This window comes from Plecotus auritus (assembly GCF_963455305.1).
Source record: "Plecotus auritus genome assembly, chromosome: 13".
Classification (NCBI taxonomy): Eukaryota; Metazoa; Chordata; class Mammalia; order Chiroptera; family Vespertilionidae; genus Plecotus; species Plecotus auritus.
In genome coordinates, this window is record NC_137779.1 from 12,141,228 (window position 1) to 12,166,215 (window position 24,988).

At 47.1% G+C, this 24,988-nt stretch overlaps 1 protein-coding gene across 4 annotated transcripts in view; it reads right to left on the reverse strand.

Annotated features, from left to right (window-relative positions):
- The window catches only part of CUX2 (cut like homeobox 2), a 214,263-nt gene that overhangs the window by 188,074 nt on the left and 1,201 nt on the right, over positions 1–24,988 (reverse strand). The gene's annotated exons all lie outside the window — the stretch shown is intronic.

Below are 24,988 nucleotides of genomic sequence, written 5' to 3' on the forward strand. Positions count from 1 at the left end.
AAACTGGACCGGAGGGCCGGAACAAAAGCATTGATGGAGTGTTTGTGTGAACTAATATAAATTCAAAGTAAAGGAGCAGAGGGGAGAGCAAGAGAACCCTCCGCTCTTTCGGCTCCGCGGGCCGGATAGAACAGCCAAACGGGCCGGATCCGGCCCGCGGGCCGTAGTTTGCCCACGGCTGTTCCAGCATCTCAACTGGACTCCTCTCTGTCCAACTGAAAAATCCCAGGGAAGTTCTCTGATTGATCCAGCTTGAGACATGTGACTTCCCCTTGGACCAATCACTGTAGCCAGGATGGAGTACCTACAAGATTCAGAGGAAGGCGTAGGAAGGAAGAAGGCCACCACAAGAATGGTGAGGAGCAGGGTGGATAGATACCCCAAAGTGTATTTGCTACGTTCTGTGAGCAATGGTATCTTCCCTGCTACCTGATTTTGCCATTCTATGAGCATCTGGGGAGATGGGGCGAGGTCTGTCACCTTCCCAGACTGACTTCTCCAAGTCTATTAACATGAGAGGCAGTCTCACAGTGGCCATTTGCGTCATAAACAGGAACATCCATTGAGTACTCACCAGCACCCAGGCGCTCTGCCAAGTGCCTCCCATTCATGATCTCATTGGATCCTCAGAGCAACTCTCTGACCTCCAATCTTACAGTCAGAGAAGCTGATGCTCAGAGAAGTGCAGGGGCTCACCCAAGATCACACAGCTTGTCAGAGGCAGAGTGGGAGTTGAACCTGATCCTAGTGGACTTCAAAGATAGTGCTCTTAATCCTGACCCCATTCTGACCCCTAGAGAAAAATGTTTAAAGTAATCAAGTTCCCTAGAGAAGCACAGGAGATTTACATGCTGGGATGGAGGAAGGTCTCCATGAAGTACCATCCTTGAGCACAGATACTTGTCAATTGTACAGAGTTGAACCTCTTCTTCCCTTGCCCGGGGCCTGGCCCCAGTCCCTGGCACAGTCAGTGCTCAACAAATACAAATTAGATTCAAACCCCGGGCAAAGATAAGGTGGAGAAACCCCATCCTCACCCCAGGGGAATGTTTGGCCTCTGGTTCCTGAAAGTGACAAAGTGGGCCTGGACCCCAGGGCAAGTGACAAGTGTCAGGTTACCTGAGAAGCAGTGGACTGCCAGACATTCTAAGGAAGAATTCTAAAGGAAAAGCAACCTTTCATTACACTGAAAGGACTTCTGTGTCCAGTAACATGGGAGATAAGATAGCCTGAAAACGCTCCCATTACAAAACACCCAAACGTGCTGGATAAAATATACCAACATCCCTTTAATATATGGGTCATTGGATAAGAAATTAAGAGAAATTCTCAAGGGCCAAAACTGAAGAGGAAACTCAAAATCTGACTGCATAATAGGTGAACTGATACTTGGTAATGAAGGGTTGAGACGATGTCCATCTTGGTAGTTCAGAGGCCTTCACCCTCAGTGAGAGGAGTATGGGTCAGAACACTTCCATCCACTAACACAGTAAGGACAGAAGGTATTTAATCTGTCTCATCCTTGCTCTAGATTAGAAAACCTACAAGTACCCTTCCCTGAGAATTTGTAACCATAGGTCTGCCTACAAAGGAGTCAAGTAACTTGCCTGCGGTCCCACAATTATCAAATGGTAGAACAGGGATCCCAGAATGGAACCCACCCACCTATACACTTAACTCCTGCAGCCCGTAGTAACCAGCCCTCCAGTTCTAAATCCAATCACTTGTCTATACAAGCTTAGAGGGCCTGGGTCTTTCCTGTCACTCCAAAGCCATTTCTACATGCATAAAAAACATGAGTCCCTCTACTCTCATTTCAGGGCAAAGCCCCTTTCCTAATCCAAACCTCCATGTCCAGAAGAATATTTCCAAGGCCTGCCAGACATGAATTGACATTTCTCAGAGTGTGAGCATTCGCCTGTCCCCAACTACCTCACCTAATGCCAGTCCAGACACCAACTACCTCCTTGGCTTGTGCCTTGCTCATTGCCAGCTTAAACACATATTTAACCAATTTTTCAGAATGAGCAATATTTACTCAACAACCCAGAATGGCTTATATGGAACTATTAAACCCCATTGCTTCAGTCTGCAGTTCAGAGTGTGATAATGAATCAGTATTTTGGAGCAATTACAATGCTAATAAGAATGTGTGAGGCATAGAATATCACTATGCAGGGGCAGCCACCAAATTCCCTGGACTCCCTGCACCTCCCAACTTCTCATTTGGGAATGCCACCATTCCAGAAACCAGCCTGCCTGAGAACTGCCAGCTCCCAAGGTAGGCCACGCTTGAGTTATTGGAACACAAAGCAGATGAGATACAGAAGCTCACCATTCTGCAGAGGGCAAGCCCCCAGATGCCAGCTCTTATTGGGATGTGGAGGGCAATGGTGCCCCCCTCCCGACAGCTCCAAAGGCCCCAGAGCCCCCTTTGCTAGCGGGGCCTAGAGTTTTAGCATGGCATTTCACGCACTCTAGTATGCCCAAATATTGTTGAAAAAATACTTGTTCCCTCAGGCTGCACGCCTGGAGCAATGTTAGATTTGGTGGGGAGTTTTCCTCCATTTTTTTTTTTTAATCTTTCTGTTTTCACAAGCCCGGAGGTAAATAATAAATGGCAGAAAGGAAGCATATAATTTGAACGGGATGAGGTCCTCTCTCGCCCCCCTCCCTTCTGCCCAGGAAAACTGCTTTATTCCTGTCCGTACCTTGGTCTGTAGACTGGCGAATTTTCTGTGTGAGGCCAGGCATGCAGTCTCTGGTCAGGGCACAATGGTAGGAGCAGTTGAGCCTCCTTGTCTAGCCCATTCTCCCACCCTCGGTTGTAGGCCCTTAAACCCCTCCTCTTTCATCCCTCCAACGCTCCCTTCCCCCCAGCCATGGTTGTCCTAGGTTCAGGATAAAGACCTCAGTAGAACCTATAAGCCTCTTTCAGCCAGCCATGTCTACCCTCCATAGCCACACCCATCTCTATGCTCCTCACCCAGTGCTCTGGCAACACTAGCTGTCTTTCACTTCCTGGAACCAAAGGTATGTCCTCATATCCCAGGACCTTTGCACATGCTGCTCCCTTCCTCACTCCCTGGATTACCATGACCCCTCTTTACTTCGCTAACTCAGGAGTCCTTCCCTGACTTCTAGTTTAAATCTATTTCACAATCTCATTATTCCTAGCTCATTCCTCCATAACCCTTAGCAAGGTTTGCAATTTCAAATACATATGATTATTTGATTAATGTTGTCTCTTAAGGGATTTTACTTCTAAATACTGTGGAGACCAACAGTGACACAAGGACAGAAAGCATGTCTGTGTTGATCACTGGGACATCCCAAACACATGGTCTAGGACAGGGGTGGGCAAACTTTTTGACTCGAGGGCCACAATGGGTTCTTAAACTGGACCAGAGGGCCGGAACAAAAGCATGGATGGAGTGTTTGTGTGAACTAATATAAATTCAAAGTAAAGGAGCAGAGGGGAGAGCAAGAGAACCGGATAGAACAGCCGGATCCGGCCCGCGGGCCGTAGTTTGCCCACGGCTGGTCTAGGACCTGTTATATAGTAGACTAGAGGCCCAGTGCACGAAATTCGTGCATGGGGGTGTGTGTCCCTCAGCCCAGCCTGCACCCTCTCCAATCTGGACTCCTACTGGGATCGGGCCTAAACAGGCAGTCAGACATCCCTCTCACAATCCAGGACTGCTGGCTCCCAACTGCTTGCCTGCCTGCCTTCCTGATTGCCCCTAACCGCTTCTGCCTGCCAGCCTGATCACCCCCTAACCACTCCCCTGCCAGCCTGATTGATGCCTAACTGCTCCCCTGCCAGCCTGCTTGCCCCTAACTGCCCTCCCCTGCAGGCCTGGTCCCCCACAACTGCCCTCCCTTGCAGGCCTGGTCCCTCCCAACTGCCCTCCCCTGCTGGCCATCTTGTGGTGGCCATCTTGAGTCCACATGGGGGCAGCCATCTTTGACCACATGGGGGCAGCCATCTTGTGTGTTGGAGTGATGGTCAATTTGCATATTACTCTTTTATTATATAGGATGCTGGATAAATATTCCTTGAACAGATAACTGACTGAAAGATAAGGTGGGGGACCCAGGAAAGTAAGAGGTTGGTAGTAACATGTCCCATTTTGCAGATGGTGAAAACGGAAGCATAAATGTGGCTCTCACTAGAAACAAAAAGGTCCAGGAATTAGCCAGTGGTCCTACTCCCCTTACTAAGAGTGCCTGGCTACCTCTGCCTAGCATCCCTTTACAGAGGGCCTCTGGTCTTACCAGGTCTTTCGGGAGACACGGTCCTCTCCACCCACCACACACCACACACCACACTCAGTTCAGGTCTGCACATTATTTCAGAGAGGCCAATTCTGGAAATGGAAAAGTAAACCTCCTGCCCCAGAAGCCCTGCAAAGAGGGGGCTCCTCAGTTTATAAACTGCCTCTTCAACTGGCCAGGGATGCAGGCGCCATTCCCTTGGGCCCCATTCTCACAGTGACTGCTCACTTTCTATTGTACCTGAGATTTGAGAATTGCTTTGCCTCTGTCTCTGTCTCACCCTCACTCTGTTGCTCACCTGTGTTCTCCCCTCCTCCCCAGCAAGGGAAATGGGGAGGGGGAAATCTCCCAAGGTCCCCAATTTAAAATAAAGTCAGATCTTTTTCTCTCCCCTTCCTCACTACCTAATAACTACACTTGTGTGAAGTTGATGCTCTACATAACGAAAAGAGAGGCCTCCTTGGAGAGGGTACAATCAGACAATTTTTAAGATCATGGAGCATTAGACCATTCCCAACTGGGTTTACTAATCAAACAGCCAAATCCTTCATAACCAGCCAATCCCTACAGGGCAATTAAATCTTTCCCCTTTAAAACACTTGCCACATTGTCTGGGGACAGAAAGAAAAATTTGCAAAATTCATTTGATAAATTAGCCAGGGAAAAGAAAGAAGTGAATCAAGCTTTGTTCTTTTCATTTTTTTTAATTATGGAATTCACAATGCCTGAATAATGTTTAATAAGAACTATGAAAATTCCTAACAGTATTACAACACAACACAAAAGAATTAACCTGGTTACCGTGAAAAATTGCATATTTAATTAAGAACAGAGAGTTCAAAACTATCCAGAGATTTCAAAAGTGCTGTTGCCTGAGGGGCCAAATTACATGCTTCCAGGGCTGCTAACGGAGTTAGCGCGCTCAGTCATTACCCAGGCGTTCCCATTAAGTGACTTTGGGCAGATGACATCAAATTCATTTCAAAAGCACCAGGAACTGAAGCATTCACTTGGGTAGTTTAAGGGAAAGCAACTATCCTGCTGGTACAAATCAGACCCCTTGTTGATAAAGGCAATAATTAAAGAATAATGTTAATTAGCTGCTTTTACTCGAAGAAAAGTATTGTAGTTGGAGTGCTTCCAGACTGTGGTGGTGGGAATCACTCTTTCTAGAAAAAGGGAAAACTGCTGGTGCGAGTGGGGAGCCTTAGAGCCCCCAAGAACAGAGAAAGATGGTGGAGGCTGGGACAGGGGCAAGACAGGGCTGGTTAAGGAGGGTGGTCAGGCATGGGTCTCCATGTTTGAATCAGCCTGGTCACCCAGAGGCTTTTGAGGGGGGAGAAGACATGGTGCTGCCAGCATCTTGGGCACTATCACCACCAAGCCCACTTCCATCATGACCGGCTCTGGCAAACCCAGATCTCCCTGGTTGGCCACTTCCTGTCACACCCACTCCCCTCTCACAACCTCCTGTCACACCTATTCCCCTGCTCAGCTACTTTCTGTCACATTCACTCCCTTCACAGTCTGTCACACTCAGCACTGAATCACTACCACCACCATCCTTACTATAGCAGATTTTTCCCCTGAAAGATGATCACCACAGTACCTCTCATCACACATGCTCTTCTTGGGATGTGACCTTGACACTCCTCCCATGGTATGGTCCATCCTGTTGGCCCTTCCCTTTGACCCTGGGTGGGCCTTGGTAACTGCCTTGACCAGCAGAGTAGACGTAAGTGACTCTTTTCAACTTCCAAGGCTAAATCATGAAAACACCTTCCCTTCCACCTTGTTCTTTGGGGACGCTCACCCCTGGAACCCAGCCACCATGTTGTGAGGAAGCCCAAAATAGCTCACACAGAAAGACTACATGAAGAGGCCACATGCTGGTGGTGTTCTGCCTGGTAGCTGAGGACCCGGGCCACAGCCAGCATCAACCACTAGATGTGTGAGTTGTTGAGTTAACCCAAGCTTTGAATCTTCCCAGCTGAAGTCACAAATATCATGGAGTGAAGGCAAGCTTATTCAGCTGGGTTCCATTTTATTTCCTGTCTTATAGATTCTATGAGTATAAACAGTTGGTTTACTCCGACTAAGTTTTGGGGTGATTTATTACACAGCAATAAATGACTGCTATATTAACAGATACACACAGTCACACATTTTAAGACATGTCTTATCTCCAACACCTTCCATTCCTCATGACCCATCAAAGAAGCCCAGCGTAGGAAACAGGTTGATGGATCTGATCACCAGTGACAAGAACTTCTCCCAAAGAAAGCCATAACCAGCTTCTGTCTTATGCCTCTTTATCCAGCCCTCTAAAGCCTCCAAGCACCTGCTGTGTGTAGGGGCAGGAAATGCACAGCAAAACACTATCCTGGGGCCTAGTGTGGAGGGAACACAGGAAGCCCCTTAGTATGGCTGAGACCCCTATGCAGCATGAGACCCCCATGACTAGGTCTTGGCAAAGGTAGGCTCAGATTCACCTGACTCCCAGTGAAGTGCTTTGACTCTCATTAGTAAGGTGCTTAAATAGGGCAGCACATCAATACAACCCAGAGAAACAAATTATGCTCCGACCCAAGCCCATTCACCTGCTGGTGTCCAGCCAGCTCCAAGCCACTAGAGGGGCATCAGGCAGGATGCAAAGGAGCAGGCACTGATGGGGCAGCTGAGGCAGGGGGTCAGGGAGGTAGGTGGGGGAAGCCACCTTCCCTGGCATGCTTCAACCTTGGCACCCAGTAGCGCAGGAACTGGGCCTGGGTTTCTCTCCTTCTGGCTCCAGGGAGGCAGAAGGCCTCTGAAGGCCTCACCTACCACGAAATACCAAGATGATCTGCTCTGCTTGAAGAATAATTTTTTTTTCCAGATATGAATTTCACAAAGTAGGTCATGGGCCATGGGACCAATCCTCTTGCTTGCAGAGGCTGAGGAGGATGCCCTCCAAGGGATGGTGCTGACTCAGAGAGGCTTCTAGGCTGCTGGCCCAAGGGGCCGAGGGTCCAGCTACACCACAACATGAAGGGCAGGAAATAGGCCTGGTTCCTCCCAGTCTCTGACTCATCATCAGCTCCCACCTCGGCCCCTGGGATCCTGACATCCCAGCTGCTTATCAGTGCCCACTCTAGGAATCCTGGCCCAGGCTCTTACTCATGCCAGCCAGCACTGACCACGGTGAGCAAAACGCTATCACATAAACCATTACAAAGTAAACCTGCACATACAGTAGTCCCTTCCCAACTATACACAGTCTGTGCTTTGGGTATTCACAGAAATAACAAGAGGCAAGAGAGCCTACGGCACTCTGAAGTCAGATTGCCTGGCTCTGCTGAGTGATCTTGGGCAAGTCACTTAACCTATCTGTCCTTCAGCTTTCTCCTCCACAAAGTGGGGATATTAATAGTGTCTGCATTATAGAGTTGTTATGATAATTAAATCACTTAAATGATGGTATTTAGGAAGCACTTAGAATTGTGCCTGGTACACAGCCACCCTTGATAAATGCTTATTAAGTGAAAAATAAAACAAAAACTTCAGAGCTCCTTTCATTCCTGAATGGTCCTGTAAATTCTGCCCATTTTTTGGAATAGCTACACTGAGGCTAGAGAAGACAAACATCTCCACACTAGTCAAAGTCGGCAGAGCTGGTCCCTATACCATCAAACACAGGCCTAGGGGCGCCACACAAGGAGCAATGGGACAACCGGGCTTAGTGAGGGTTGTCCAAAATGGGAAACCCACCCTCCACTCCCACCTCCATTACCCAGCTCAACTGACTGCTGCCTTGCATAGAATGCAGGCCCAAAGATGCCAGCTCTTCTGCTGAAGAGAAGCCAGGAATCTGAGCTTTTAAAATGTGACCTGATCAGAGCACCAGGCCTGCAGTATTCACCAAGTGCCACACCAGTTACTGCAACTGTGATGTAGAGCAGCGGTCGCCAACCTTTCAGACCTCACAGACCACCAGTGGTCCGCAGACCACTGGTTGGCGATGGCTGCTCCAAAAGTTTCCTTAAACCAGCAGTCACCAACCTTTCGGACCTCACGGACCACCGGTTGGCGACCGCTGATGTAGAGCAATGAGCTCACCATCTGGGGGAGATAAAACAAGAACCAAGGATTCACTGGTGGCCTGAAAAGCAATCCAGGCCAGGATTGTACAAGCAGAAGATAAAGGATGGTGCCCAAACCAGCACAGTCAGCAAAGGAGGGCTGGGGCCAGGAAACAGCAAGGAGAACAGTGTTCCAGACAGAGAGAACAGCAAGTGCAAAGGCTGAAAAGTATGAGGAATATGGTAGTTTGGGAGTAATGGAGGATGTAGGGGGTTGAGGAATGTAAGACACAGAGCTGAGGCTAGAGACTATGAAAGCCACTGGTAGATGCCTACATGCCAGAAACTCCTGGGGCAAAATCCCAATTCTACTGGGAAAATGCTGAGTGTGTGTCTATGGGAAGCTGTGGGCACCTGTGGGTTAGCAAGTTGCTCTCACTGGAGGTCTGAATCCCTTGGATGGCCCCAGAGAAGCCATTTGGAGAAGGCCCCCTTGAAGAATAAATGTTCCTCAGTCATTTGCCTCCATCCCATTGCCTAAAATCATCTCTCCCACTGCTGAGGTGAGATGTAACAGGGAGCAGGCACGAGGGTGGGTGACAGAGTAACATTTATGGAGCACATGGTGCGTGCCGGGCTCCATGTTGGGCCCTTCACATGAATTATTTCATTTCTTCAGCACTATGACCCTATAAACTAACTATAATTGGCACCCCCAGTTCACTAATAAGGAAACTGAGGTACCCAAAGGGGCAGTCTCCTGCCTACATCACACAGAGATGATAGGAGAGCCAGGAGTCCCACTCTGAACTTGCACCAAGCTACCAATCTGGGTTTTCACTCTGGGGGTCAAATCAAGGCTGGGAGAGATGGGCAGGTGTGGTGGTCAATTCTGAGGAGGCAGCACCTGCCAGCTGGTCCCGTGTCACCTCCATCGCAGTGAGATTAATACTTGGGGTGGCCATGTTTAGCTTTAGGGAAATCATTAAATGCTACACCAAACTAATCAAAAAATAATTGCACGGCAAGGAGACGTTAGAAGCTGCTGCTGCCTGGGAGTGTGAGCACACAAACATACGCACAAAGACACACACTAACACACTCAGACACCCACATGAGAATGCAGACACACAGACATACATTCAGAGACTCTCAAAAGGACACAAAGAAACACTCAGACACACGCATAGAGAAACACACTAAGATACAAAACAAGGACACACACATAAATGTGCAAAGACCCACAAACATACTCAAAGATATGCACACATAAAGATACAGCTAACATAAATACATAAATACAGCCATGTGACATTCACACCCATCCCTGTTGTTCATTTCACTGGGACTTCTGTGGGCCTACTATGTGCTCAGTCCTCTACTGCTAGGGGTACAAGTTGCTGCATGGCCTCCTGGAGCTCAGAGTTCACAGAAGGCGGCAGGCATTAATCAATAATCCACAGAACTATGTTTGATACTCATTGTGGTGAGTGTAACAGAGATGGGGTCTGCTATCTCAGGGGGAAGACTCTCCTTCTGAGAGTCTTTGAATGTATGCCTGTGTGTCTACATTCTCATGTGGGTTCCCTAAGGAAATGACATTGAGCAAACTCCCAGGGTCTAGGAGGAGTTGATAGGGGGACATGTGGAAAGAGTGTCCCAAGCAGGAGGGGGTAAGTTGTGCAGAGGAAACTGAAGAAAAACATGTGTCTGAAACACAGGGCACAGGGAACATGGCTCAAGATCAAGGTCAAGAACAAAGGACAGCTCTAGCCAGTTTGGTTCAGTAGATAGACTGTCAGTCTGCAGACTGAAGGGTCCTGGGTTCAATTCCAGTCAAAGGCACGTGCCTCGGTTGTGGGCTCCTCCCCGGCCCGGGCCCTGGTCAGGACATGTGCAGGAGGCAATCAATCGATGTGTTTCTCTCACATCAATGCTTCTCTCTGTCTTTCCCTATCTCTTCCACTCTCTATAAGAAAATCAATGGAAAAATATCCTCAGGTGAGGATTAAAAAACAAACAAACAACAACAAAGAACAGAGGTCATACTAGAATTAAGGTAAAATACTAGTAAATCCAAAGCTGACTCTGCTAAGATGTATATGGTAAACCCTAAAGCAACTACTAAAAAAAAAATACACTCAAAAATATAGTTTAAGATAATTAATAAGCCTGGCCAGTGTAACTCAGTGGTTGAGCGTCAACCTATGAACCAGGAGGTCATGGTTCGATTCCCAATCAGGGCACATGCCTGGGTTGTGGGCTCGATCCCCAGTGTGGGGGGTGCAGGAGACAGCCAATCAGTGATTCTCTCTCATCACTGATGTTTCTATCTCTCTCTTCCTCTCCCATCCTCAATGAAATCAATAAAAATATATTTTAAAAAATAATAATTAATAAAATTAAAGGGCTACATTAGAAAATAATTACTCAATGCAGAAGAAAGCATTAAAGGAGAAATAGAGGAACAAAAAAGACATGAGATATACAGAAAGCAAAATGGCAAAAGTATATCCAACTATATCAACAATAATATTAAATGTGAATGGGTTAAACAATCCAATCAAAGGCAGAGATTTCTAGACTGGATTTAAAAAGATCCAATTGTACACTTTCTATAGGTGACAGTCTATTTGTGTACTTGAATTTTAAATTCAAGTACACAAATAGACTGAAAACAGAAGGATGAAAAAGATATGCAAACCATAAGAAAATGGGAGTGACTATAGAGATATAAGACAAAATAGACTTTACACCAAAAAATGTTACTAGAAATAAAGAGGGACATCCTATATAATAAAAGCCTAATATGAAAATTGCCCCCTTGACCGGGAGTTTGACCGCTCACTATGATGTGCACTGACCACCAGGGGGCGGCGCGGAACATGGCGGGCACTGGCAACACACTGCAACCTCTTGCCGGCTACCTGGGGGCAGGGGTGATGGGGATGGAGGTGCAGTGAGAATGTGGGGTGTCCGCCCGAGCTCGCTCTCACTCCTCCTGCTACCCTCCCCCAGGACACCACAGCTCCCCGTGGGTTCGCACAGGAGCCGTTCTGCGAGGCCAGCCAGGAGAGAATGTGCTGCCTGCCCGGTTCCATGCGGCGTTGCTAGGCGGACTAGAGGGGCACACTGCACCCCGGCCCGCAGCATCTGGCCACGCTCACCGCATCTCAGCGTGGGGACTCGGGCGCCATGACTCAGGTGGAAGGGGGGGCGCATGGGGGCCTGTGGGCCCAGGTGCTTCTCAGGGCCCAGAGATCAGCTGGGACCTGCCCTTACATGCCAGACGCTCACACTTCGATCACCGGCCAGGCCTAGGGACCACACTCTTACACAATTCCCTGCACCGGGCCTCTAGTCTATACATATAAAAGCCTAAGGGACCGTCTGACCGGCAGCTATGACATACAATTACCACCAGGAGAGCAGACGCTCAATGCAGGAGCTGCCAAGCTGCGGTTCTTGGGTGATGAACCAGTGAGGAGAGAGCCTGATTCCAGGGTGCATCACCTGAGAACCGCCCTCTCGCAATCCTCGAGGGATGTCGGAGAGCCAGTTTCGGCCCAATCCCCGGAGGTCAGGCTGAGGCGATCGGGCGTTAATTCAATTAACAGTTAGAGACTTCAGTATCCTACTTTCCATAGTGGATAGAACAACTAAACAGAAAATAGAAGACTTGCAACACTATATAAACCAGCCGTGGGCAAACTACGGCCCACGGGCCAGATCCGGCCTGTTCGGCTGTTCTATCTGGCCCGCGGAGCCGAAAGAGCGGAGGGTTCTCTTGCTCTCCTCTCCGCTCCTTTACTTTGAATTTATATTAGTTCACACAAACACTCCATCCATGCTTTTGTTTCGGCCCTCCGGTCCAGTTTAAGAACCCATTGTGGCCCTCAAGTCAAAAAGTTTGCCCACCCCTGATATAAACCAAGAATGGAGGGCAGGGGCCAGCCCATGCTGAGCCTGGAAGGTCACATTGGGGCCTTTGCCCCAAAGGCAATAGAGAGACATTGGAAATAGTTCTTAACAGGTTTTTAATTCTCTCACTAGTTGCCATTTGTCAAAAAGAGTGGAGGAGGCCAGAGTCAGTACAGGGGCGCACACTGGAAGACCAAAGCCCAAGGGAGAACTAATGGGGGCATGGGCCCAAGAGCCAATGGTGGAGATGGAGGTATGGGGGGGGAGGTGAGGTATCTAGGCGGTAAAACCCCCAGCACAGGGGAGAGAGAGGTGGTCAGGGCAGCTCTCAGGTTTCTGTCCTGTAGACCTGGGTCGACCAGGTGTGAGGAGAGTTAGGTTTTTAACATCATGAGTAGGACACATCTTTGAAACAGACATTCAAGAAATGTCAAGAAGGTTGTTGAGTCGATAGGTCTGGAGCCCTGAGTTAGAAAGTGGAGAACTGGGAAGCAGTGGTGCTGTGAACATAGATGAGACCACATAGGGTACGGGTGAGAGAGAATACATGAATATTAGAGGGACTGACATATTTATAGGTCAGCAGAGGAGCATGGGCATGGAAAGAAAAAAAATGGTGGCCACAGGTAGGAGGAAAATAAAGAGAGTGTGTGAATCTCCTTTGGGGGTGGGGGAAGAACTGGCTAGAGTATGGACAGGAGATAAGATATGGAGACAGAGTGTGAGCCAGACATTCTAGAAATGTGGTTGTACAGGGTTCCTCTGCCCAACCTTTTTAGGAAAGGTAATGCTTGTCTCACCTACTTCATGCATCCTATGCCTCAGTTTCCTCTATAGCCAGCACCTGGCACTGTGCTGGGCCCATAACACATGCTTAGTAAATATTTGTGATTTGCTGAATACATGTCAGGTTCAGAGCAAAGACCCTGGCCAGACTGGGTTGGACAAGCCAGGGAGTGAGAACAAAAAAGTGAGGAGACACCTGAGTCCCAGGAGCCATTCCAGACCTAGCCCTGGCTCTAAGTCTTTGTTTCCAGAAATAAGAGCAATAAGGGAAAGTTCCTCCTTGAAAGGAAAGAGCTTATGGAGCTAAATATGAAATGTACTAGTAGAGTGGGGCTGATAAGGACAAAGAAAGGGGGGCTGTACTCAGCTGTTTAAAAAAAAATCTGAAAAACTTTTTTAATAAACTCTACAAGTCTATCCCCTTCCTTCTTTATCAACGACACGATTTATTGACCGGAGAGGCCATATTGACTAAATAAATCTTGATAATGACCAAGGCAGCAATCAATACCTGCTTATTATCAGCCCGGGCTGAGAATTCCATCTTGCAGAACGAAGGCCCCACGACAGGGCACACCACGTGGCTGCAGACTCCAGCGGGTAGGCTGGGATGGATGGATGGCTGGATGGCACTCATTTTCCAGACCAGGAGACGGGACTCTTTCTTGTGTTATTAATTAACAACCCCATCCCATGCCTCTCAGGCTTGTGGATCTGGATTCATTTCCATGAGTTGGCAGTGGCTAAGTGTTTTAAGAGTTTTTTTTTAAAGAAATTTAAAGGGAAAAATACAAGCATAGTGACCACATATGGGAGAACCCCAGGTAGCCAACAGACTGAGTCCAAGCTCTACTGCTTGCTGGCAATATGGCCTTGGACTCAATCTCCTGTGCCTCTGTCTACTCGAAAGTAAAATGGCACAGCAGTGATTTTCTGTGCCTAGGGTTGTAAAAATGAAACATGGTATTTGTTAAGGGCCCTGAACACTGTCTGGCATGCAATAAAGCTATTTGTTAAAGAACTGCCAGGCCTCCTTGTGCAGAGAGCTTTCTTCTCACCTTTCAAAACTTGCAGAAGCCAGGCGTGGCCTTGCTAAGGCCAGCCAAGTGGCATCTGGAGAGGCCTGACTTCCTATTCAACACTTCTGTATAAGGAGCCAGTCTACCTGGCCACTGGCTCGGGTGGGCTGGCTGTGGGACTCTGGCACTTGTTAAGGAAGGGTGGTTTTAGACTCTTGTGCTTGTGGGGTGCAGTGGAGGTCCCTGGGCCTTGCTGGAGTTCATGCCAGCTTCTGCAAACAAATTTCCAGGCTCCACTCAGATTTGGGCACCTCTTGAGATGACAGGTAAGGTCCAGGAGGTGAATGACAACCAACAATGTTGATGATGGCAATAATAATAGAAGTAATAATAGCCCTCTTGTTTCCTGGGAATGGCCATGTTCCAGCCCTGTGCTAAGGGCTTTCCATGTTTCACCTCATCAAATCCTCACAATCTCCCTATATAGTAGAGGATATATTTAATTCCCATTTTACATATGAAAAAACTAAGGCTTAGAAAAGTCTAGTGAGTTGACTAAGGCCTCCCAATGAAGAAGCAGCAAGAACAGGGTGCAAAGTAAGGTCTGCTCCAATTCCATGCTCTAAGTCATTTCAAGTATTCTTCCCAGGGCAACTGAAACTCAATAGGAAATACCCTCAGATTTTAATGATTATTATTTTCATTAGGATATAAAGATATTATTATTATTAACAATAATCATTATTTAGGGAAGGCTTAGAACATGCCCAGTCCTAGGCTAGTGTTAACATTGGCTTGTCACTCTTTACTTCTCCGGTCCTTCTATCTCCAAATTATTATGAAATAGAAGCCTTCTAAGGCCAGAGACATGGTCAGTTTTGTCACTGCTGCACCCCAACACTCACATAGCACCTGATACATAGCAGGTGCTGAGTAATGTTCATTAAATGAACCAATAAATGACCTGTCTCAACAACCCAGGGAAACCCCGTTTGAGAGAGAAAAACTGAGGCCTAGAAAGGATCCCTCAGCCACAGAGGAAAGCAGACACTTCAATCCTGTATTTTGCCCTACCATAAACTAGGATTTTTTTTTAAATGGAGGATATTTTTCCATTGATTTTTATAGAATGGAAGAGAGAGGGCAAGACAGAGAGAAATATCGATGTGAGAGAAACACATCAATTGGTTGTTTCCTGCACAAGCCTTGACCAGGGCCCAGGTCAGGAAGGAGCCTGCAACTGAGATATGTTTGACCGGAATCGAAACTGGAACCCTTCAGTCCACAGGCCAACGCTCCATCCACTGAGCCAAACTGGCCAGGGCCTGCCTCTCCTTTTTGTAATGCCTGTTGGGCTGATCAAGTGGGCCCATGAAACAGGCTGTTGTCCCCCACAACAGCTGTCCCACAGGCTGCAGAGGACCTGCTTTGAGCTGTAACTGAGGCCACCAAACCATCACTTAATGGCCCACAACCTGACGGCAATTAATTAATTTATTTATTAATTAGGATGGGAGCCACCTCCCAGGCTGGAATTGGGGTCACCAGTTTCTAAAGAGAGACTGACAGAGCTAAAGATAAAACCTCATCCTCCACGAGCTTGAGGCTGGAGCCCAATTCCCAGGTGTGGAGTGAGCGACTTTCAAGAGCCAGTGATGAGTGAAGCAGCTGTGAGGTCTGGGAGGAGATGGGTCCCCCAGGGCCACTCCCCCAAGGTGAAGTAAAGGCAGCTGCCCACCTCAGCCTTCCTGTGGAATTCATCTACTCCATCATGCAAATGTTTATTGGGAACTTACCATGTTCTTGCCCTCCTCAGGGAGGGAGGAAGGAAGACAGTAAACAAATGAATAAATAAATATGCATTATCACATCAGATAAAGCAGGGTAAGGAGATTGGGGCAGGCTATTTTGGAAAGAGGTTAGGAAGGACCTCTCTGAAGAGGTGACATTTAAACAGACGACTGGAGGGAGAGAGAGAGAGAGAGAAAGAGAGAACACGAACTACAGAGATGTCTGGGAAAGAGTTTCCCAGGTAGAGGGAATAGCAAGTGCAAAAGCCCTAGATTCTAAGGTGCTAGTGTTTTCAAGAAACACTGAGGAGGCCGGAGTGGCTTGAATAAAGAGGGGGAGAGTGGCAGGAGATGAGAACAAGAGACAATGAAGGGAAGGAGGAATCTCGTCAGGAAGGGCCTAAGGACCAAGTAAAGATAAGCAACCAGGAGGCAATGCTGAGAGTGACAGCTCCCCAGGTTCCCAATAAGACATAGCAGGTACCTATGCACTGGGTGCCTTAGGTAGATGTCCAAGTCTCAATTCACCTTTTCTATAAGAGAGTGTGGTCCTCTGAGAAGCAGATACAAAAGCAGGATTAAAAGGCACAGAGACATTGAAGTCCATGCCTACACCTGTGGAAGGAAGCCAGCATGAAGGAGAAGGAAGGAAGGAAGGAAGGAAGGTAGGGAGGGAGGGAGGGAGGGAGGGAAGGAGGGAAGGAGGGAGGGAGGGAGGAGGGAAGGGAGATTAGTTGGTTGGTTGGAAGGTTGGTTTGTGGAAGCATCCTAGATTGCTGAGGAATCCAGAGTCAGCAGAGCAGTCCCGTTGTCCCAGGAATAGGTCCTCTTTAGACCTACACTCAGTCCTTGCGGGGACTGAATCTGAGAGCAGCATCTAGCAGGGGTGGGCAAACTTTTTGACTCGAGGGCCACAATGGGTTCTTAAACTGGACCGGAGGGCCGGAACAAAAGCATGGATGGAGTGTTTGTGTGAACTAATATAAATTCAAAGTAAAGGAGCAGAGGGGAGAGCAAGAGAACCGGATAGAACAGCCGGATCCGGCCCGCGGGCCGTAGTTTGCCCACGGCTGACTAGGGCCACTGGTCAATCATACTTCCTGCAATCAGAGTTCTGCAAGACACATTCTCATGGCTACCACTGGGAGATACCATTACTATACCCATCTTAAAGACAAGAAAACCAAGTCTTAGAAAGGGGAAATAACTTGCCTAAGGACATACTGGTACAGTCAGGAAGGAGCAGAACTGGGATTTGAACCCTGGCTGCCCTGTGCATAGTCATGAGATAGAAAGAGGAAATGGGCAAAAGGCATTTTGCAACAGGTCAAGAATTGGGCTCAATATCTTGTTGAAAAATAAAAGTGATAGACACCTAAGGCTTTTATAGCGTTTGACAGTTTACAAAGTGCCCATTGACAGAGCGTTCACTCCAAGCTATGCATGTGCCAAACCTTATTTTATGCTCCATCCTTACTCCAAATTGACAGATGGTAAGAGTGAAGATGTAGATGGGTCCAACAGCCCACTCAGAATCTGCCTTCCCTCAATTCCTTGCATGCACTATTCTTCCACCCACCTCAGGGTCTTAGCACACGCTATTCCCTCTGCTGGGATGCTTTTCCCTGACCTTGTCCTTGAGGTCTTGGCTGAAGGGTCACTTCTTCCAGGAAGTATCTCAGAATCTAATCCCAACATGTGACTACACACCTGTCTGTCCTGTGCATCCACTTCCCCCACTGTCTGTGGACTCAGTAAGAACTGGCACTTTGCCTTCCTCATTCACCATATCTCCAGTATATAATTATCAGTTATACTTGTTTATTATTGATTATTATAATTTATATAACCATTAGTCATAAGTATTATTTTTAAAACAATAAAAAAGTAATTATACCTTGAGTGGTGAATATACATTTCCAAAGTGGACAATAGCCATTATAATTATTAACATTATATAGCATTTCTACGTGCTGAACACAAACCTCAGCATTTCACATGCATCAACTCACTTAACCCTCACAAAGAAAGCTTAAGGAGATGATACTACTATTATCCCCATTTTATATATGAGAAAACTGAGGCTCAGAAAGGTTCAGTGACTTACCCAAAATCACACAGCTGTTAAGTGGCAGAGCTGGGACTTGAACCCAGGCCACCTTGCTCCAGAGTCCACACTAAGTGTCTTTGGGAGTGGGAGGGGACAGGGCTTGATTCTACAGATACCTGGTTTCACCAGCACACATAAAAGAAAACAGGCACCCCAAATAGGTGTCCCCAGCAGAGTGGCCTCTGATTAACCACCCCGTTCAGGGAAAGCTGCCCTCAATAGGCCATCCTGGTAACCCCTGTGGTCTCCCTGTCTTCAGCACCCACACCCCACACAGACAGCTGGACAAGTCAATCGACCGTAATGGTTCCCGGGGAGCCATTTACCCCATCCAGTTTGAGGGACAGCGGCTCAGAGAGTCTTAAGCACTGCTCGGCTCCGGGCATCTTGGGCAGATGACCAGCTCGGGCCAAAGAGGCCGAGGATTGATTTTTTTCTTTCTTTCTTTGTAATGACAAATGTGTATCCTAGAACTGCTGTTTCATTTGGCTGAACTAAAGGATGGCAGAGGCTGGGGGTGGAGGGAATAGTGAAGAGACTGGCAAGAAACAAAGGGGCAGCTATAAGCCCACTTTGGGGGGTGACTGAGACACTGCAGAGACAGCAAAAGATGGCCCTCAGCAAGCTCTGTGTCCCCCTAATTATATATCTTGCCGTGGAGTTGATCAAGGACCTTTCTTTTTTCCCAAAAATGCAGGTTCTTCTGACACTAGGCACTTGGAGAAAGGCAGCTTAGTGGCCTCAACAGCTACCCTCCTCATGACTTGCCTTGTGATCCCCTACAGCTGGCCTAACCCACTGTGTACCTTCAACCTGGGCCCTTTACACTGGCTATTCCCTCTGCTTGGCGTGCCCTTCCCAGGTCTCCACTCCTGCCCAGTGTGATCAGAGCTCTTGATTTGTTAAGGACACTGACCATTTGGATATCATAGGTAACATCTCCCATATTTTAAATGCTGGTAACTTTTACATAGTGTTTTAAAATATTGCACTAATCTAAGCAGACACATCCATGGGTCATACATAGCTCCCAGTCTGCAACCTCTGTGGTCAGAGCTCCAAAAACATAAGACATTACATATAATATTAGTAACATACTAATATAGTAAGCCCCAATGGAATAAGAGAAAAGAGAAAACATGCCCAGAAAGCTCTGAAACAGCCTGCAAGGCCAGCTAGTTCCAGAAGCTGCTGTTTATTTGGTTTACTCACCCCTCTCACTCTAAAAATGCCAACCACAATAAGAAGAGCTTATAGAACAGTAACTGTGTGCCCGGCACTGTGCTAAGCACTTTTATGTTCAAGGTGCTTTAATCTTCAAGAACAACCTAAAAGATGGTGACTACTATTAGTCCCATTTAAAGACAAGGAAAGCAAGGCTCAGAGAGGTTAAGTGACCTACCTAAAGTCACATAGCTAATATATGACTTTGGATAGGTCTAGGATTGGAAGCCAGGGTTGGAAGTCAGGAAGGTTCCTGGTATTTCCCTCTTGAGGTAAAGAGTAAAAAACAAATTCCAAGAACAAAGTTCAATCTACCTTAATACTCTTAACTGAAAAGAGAAAAACTGCCCAGCTGGCGTGGCTCAGTGGTTGAGCATCCACCTATGAACCAGGAGGTCACGGTTCGATTCCAGGCCAGGGCACATGCCCAGGTTGCGGGCTCAATCCCCAGTGAGGGGCATGCAGGAGGCTCGATCTCCAATGGGGGACGTGCAGGAGGTGATCAATGATTCTCTCTCATCATAGATGTTTCTCTTTCTCCCTCTCCCTTTCTCTCTGAAATCAATATATATTAAAAAACTTCAGCCATGACACAACCTATGTAGCAACTATCACATAGTAGACTAGGGTCAGCAAAAGATGGCCCTCAGACCAAATCTGGCCCTATGCCTTTTTTTAAAAATAAAGTTTTACTGGAATACAGCCACATCTATTAATTCTTATAGTCTATGGCTATTTCATGCAACAGTGGCAGAATGGAGTACTTGCAAAAGAGACCACATAGCCTGCGAAGCCTAAAGTATATTATTATTATGACTCTTTATAGAAAAAGTTTGCTACCCCTTAGGGTATCCTAGAGTGTCTAGAGATGCAGCACCCGGAGAAGGCTCCGAGGTTAAAACCCTCAGGGGAAACAGTGTCCTTAGTGATGTGGGAGCACACTTGCACATTAAAGGGGCAAAAGAGTTGTGGAAGTTTCTTTACCCTTCCTTAGGCTAAGTGGTCTCGATATTTGGGCTGAAATTGAATAAAATTAAGGAGTCAACATAGGAAGGTCTGGAGAGAAAGGGAACTGCAAGTGCAAAGGTCCTGAGGCAGGAAAGTACTTGATATGTTTGAGGGACAAAAAGAAGGTCATTGTGACTGGAGCAGAATCAGTAAGGGGAGAAAGGCTGGAGATGAAGCCAGAGAGATACCAAGGAGACAGATCATGAGGAGCATGGAAATCAGGGGAAAGGACTTTAGATTTTAATCTAAGCATGATAGGCATATATTGTCCATATCCTATAAAACATTACAAACCATTTTGTGAAGGACTCATCAAGACTAGAAACCAAATAACTCCAACCTGGACATGATTTCTTGGCTCAAAAATTTGCTTAAAATGTCAGTCGCACCCCACCACCACCACAATAGGCCCCAAGATCATTAGAAGACAATGCCTGTAACTGGCACACAAAGTATGTCAGCACCTTTATAATAGCCCAATTTGGCAGACCAAATGGGCACAGCTGGCCTGTGTGATGGGTTACAAAATGGGAGACTTGGGATGTTGGGTGATTCATGCAGAAGTGCTAGAGGCACACAGACTTAGAGGTCTTGGGACCCTTGTCCTCTGCCAATTACCTCCACCTTCCCTGACATCTGTCATAAATAAAGAGCATGCCCCAGAAAGAACAATAAAACAGGAGACTGGACCCTCATTCCAAAACCAGGGACAAAGGCAGGGCATCACCTAGGTCCTCTTCCCATGCTCTCCTCTGCCAGGCTCGACCACTGAATTAGATAACCGGAAAGCTGCCAGAAATTCAGCACTTTTAGACAGCAGCAGAGAAAACCACATTTTCTGGATGGCCACATCTACCATCATCCAGGACCAAATTTAGCACCAGCCAAGGTGTTCACATTTGAAATCACAGGTGCTGAAAGGTTACTACAACAATGTCAAGTTTGAAGACAAAATCCTTTTTTTAATAGGAGAAAAAAAGGAGGAAGAGGAAGCAAAGAAGGAGGAGGAGGTGAATGAGGAAGATAAATTAAAAAGGAGAGAAAGAAAAAGAGGGAGGGAAGAAAGGAAGGAGAAAGAAAGAGAGAAAGAGAGAGAAAATCACCACCACCATCAGAAAAGCTGTTCCTAGTCAAAATAGCACACCACCTAAAATAACCCACCGAGCCCTAGCCAGTTTGCCTCAGTGGATAGAGCGTCGGCCTGCGGACTAAACAATCCCAGATTCAATTCCGGTCAAGGGCACAGGCCTAGGTTGCTGATCAATAATTCTCTTTCATCACTGATGTTTCTATCTCTCTCTCCCTCTCCCTTCCTCTCTAAAATCAATAAAAATATATTTAAAAATAAATAAAATAAAATAACCCATCGAGATGCTATCTGTGGTTTCTTAATTTTCTACAGTGAATTCAGGTATTAATAAAAGAAACTTCGAGACCTCCAACAGCAAAGGCAGTCAGGGATGAGATGTTGCTTGTTTTCTTTTGGCACTCAAAGAGAGAACCCATCTTTGGAAGTAATTTCTGCAGAGTTGAGAAACCAGAATTTTGGGATGCCCAGAAAAGACTGCTGGGTTCTTTAAATAAAAATTCAACACGTTTCTAGCTCCCTCTGCAGAAAAGGCCCATAGGGTTCTGATGAATTGGAGAGGCAGATGGAAAGGGGTCACCCACTGATTAGACCTGTAAGGGTCCAGGGGACTGGCCAATTCTTTGATTTTTTTTATTCACAGAGCTACTGCTAGAAATCTCCCCTCACCCCATCTCCCCGACCTCTCCTTGTCTTCCCGCTCCCGCAGCCCTCACCTAATGCCAACCAGTCTCATGGGCCAGGACCATGCCAAGCCCAAGCCCAGTCTGCTCATGCTCCCTGCCCTGGCAGTGATTCTATTACGGTGAAGTTTCCAAAGTTAGGATTCCGCCAACAAGGCTGATAGCTTATTTACTGCTGTCATCTACAGAAAGAGGAATTGTGACACATTGTTAAATGATAGCACATTTAGATAAGTCAAGCTGTCAGAGGCTCTAATGGATGTCTAAACTCTCTGTGGCTGATATGTAAAATTTATGCACTTCAGAATATCATAAGGTTATAATATTTTAATCACATCCACGCTCTTTTCTAAACTTTGAGCAGGGAAAAACATTCCATCAAGCCCCAATTCCTGTGTGCCAACAAATTGAGCCTTCCCAGAAGTTTCTCCAAACTCCTTACGGAAGTCCAGCCCTGTCGATCTTTCTCCCTAAATGCTCACACCTCAAGCAGAATTTGCCTCTTCCTCCAAAACTCACACCATGTGATCCTTCCCACCAACATTTTCTCCCAAGAAACAGATATGCATTTGGATTGGGCGCCCTCACTTGGACTGGATACCCTCAATTCTTGTTAGCTTAACCTTCTTGGAGGAGAAAAAGAGACTGGACCCAGCGCACCTTTAAAAAAAAAGTGGCAAAGTAGAGCAGAAAAGAAAGTCATAAAGGTGTGAATCCAGTTACGACGATTATACACAGAAAAGCTATAAAAAAATACTGCGTTAGTAATGTTCACCATAAAGCAATCTTATAACCAAATGAAATATGTCCAGCATTATCTTTGGGATGGAATTTTATTTCTCCTCATTTCCTGCACTGTTAGCAGCACAGCAAAAAAGAAAGAAGAGGGGAAGCAGTTTCAGGGGTCCTGGAACAGGGTGCCACATATCAGAGGATCTTTACCATCACCAGCCCACAAGTCATTAAGACTTTTGACTGACTTCCACCCTAGGAAAATATCCCTGTTGTGTTCAGAGACAGCACTGGAAGGAATAATAACTGGACTGCTTCCATACTTGAAAAATATATACTTCCGGAGGGTGTACACTGGGCTAGTACAAGGTCACCTTTCTTGCTAGGATTGGGATGGCGTCAGCAGCATGGTCTGGCCTGGGGACACTGGCTGCCTTTGCTGCCTCCGCCACTTTAACACTCAGCAACCAGGCTGCCTGAAACCACTCAACCTGAACCAAGAATTGAAACCAAGCACCTCCTCACACTCACAAGCAGTTGGGCCTGGTGATGAGCATGCCCAAAGCTTTTAGCCTGTGCAGGGCCTGGGGTGTGGGCCTGTCTCTCCTACCTGGATCTCAGAATGAGCCAGTAGACCTATTCTTTCCTAGTTATCTCCCCTATAAGAGGAAAGTAGAAAGGGGAAAAAATGAAAATAAAAGTGTGGCGTAGGAGTTATTAGCATTATGCACAAGAGATGATCCTGAGCAAAAGTGCTTAGGTTCATAATCCGTTCCAACAAAAATGCCATCAGTGAGAATAATGGGGGAAGCTGCAGGCCTGTTGTGTAAGGGAACAACTGAACATTTCAGGATTAGAATGGGGACGATGGCAGATGTGAGGGCCTATATGTTTGCACACAGCCACGCTGCCACATTTATTTCTCTGCTCTCTAGAAGTGTACAGCCATTCAAACTCCCACAGGGGCCCCCTCCCCACTTAATATCCATGTAAATGAGCTTATCGTCTTTTCCTAGAGCCTTTTCCTTTTGTGCCAAACACACCGGCCATTGTCTTGATGAACACCCCCGCCCATACACCTTGTCAGAAGACAAGTCTTACAGCCCCAGTTCCCCATCATCTGAACAAGACCCTGCCACCTTCATACTTTCCAGTTCAAATCTGCTTTTCCACCTCAGCATCTTCTAAAATCCTAACAAAGGTTCCCAAATCAATGAGAGTCCAACTGAAATCAAGATTTGGGTGACCTCAACAGCTCCACAAAAGACCCCTGAGCCAGAGAAGGAAGAGAGTACGGTTTAAACCCTCCCCCCACTGCAGCTCAGAAATCAGCCCCTGGGAGCTGCTCCCACCCCTCAGCACCCAGCCCTCCCCGCTGCAGGTTGAGCTCCCCAGATTGAAAACGAGTTATCTAATGAAAATTGTGTTAACTGACATTCCAGCCAACCGGGAGCAAATACCAGCTCTGTAAATCTCGCTGCAGAAATTTTCTCCAGCTCAGAATAACAATAGGACCCTGCAAAGGGCTTTCACCAGCCCTTCTGGTTCTTCTCCTCTTGTCTGCCACGTTCTTGTCATTCCTTATGTTACAGAACATCAATCATAAATAAAGACGCTGTCCCCCAGCCATGCCCGGGTCTCATTTACAAACATTAGCAGGGAATACGATTACCACTGGTCTTCGTGCCAAGCTCAATGTGGCTGCCCAACTCTCTCTCTTTCTCTCTCCCCCACACACACACCACACTCTTCCAGAGAGGCCACTTTAGCATCATTTAAACCAACAAGCTTAGCTCACATCCCTGCCCGCAGCTGGCCACCAAACTGAGCCCCAACTCAAGTGAGGACTTGGAATTGCAAGGCACTTGCAGTTATTAACTGCATGCCTGAGTGCCCCGATTTTCTCTCCAGCTCAATGGCTTTGGGGGAGGGGGGTGAGTAGGGAGTTGGGGGGGGGGGGGGCGGAGTTAGGGACGAAGACTTAGGCCAGGGGGAAGGGAGTACTGGAACCACTTATCAGAAGAAGAAACTTAGAGAGATTTGTCTGCAGATTTTTTTAAAAGTGGGTCCCTTTTTATCTCCAGACTGATGCTGTCGCTTTTTCGCTTTTTCCAAGAATGTCAAGGCCAAGGCAAGATGCTGTAATCGCCTGTTATCAGCACCATTTCCCTGCTCCTTGTTCCCACTGTATCTGCCTAGGCTTTTTGAGACGCCAGGATTTGGGGGCTTATCCGGAGCGTCCTGGGGCACCTAGGAAAGAATAATGGCTGGAGCTTGTATTCTCTGAGATCC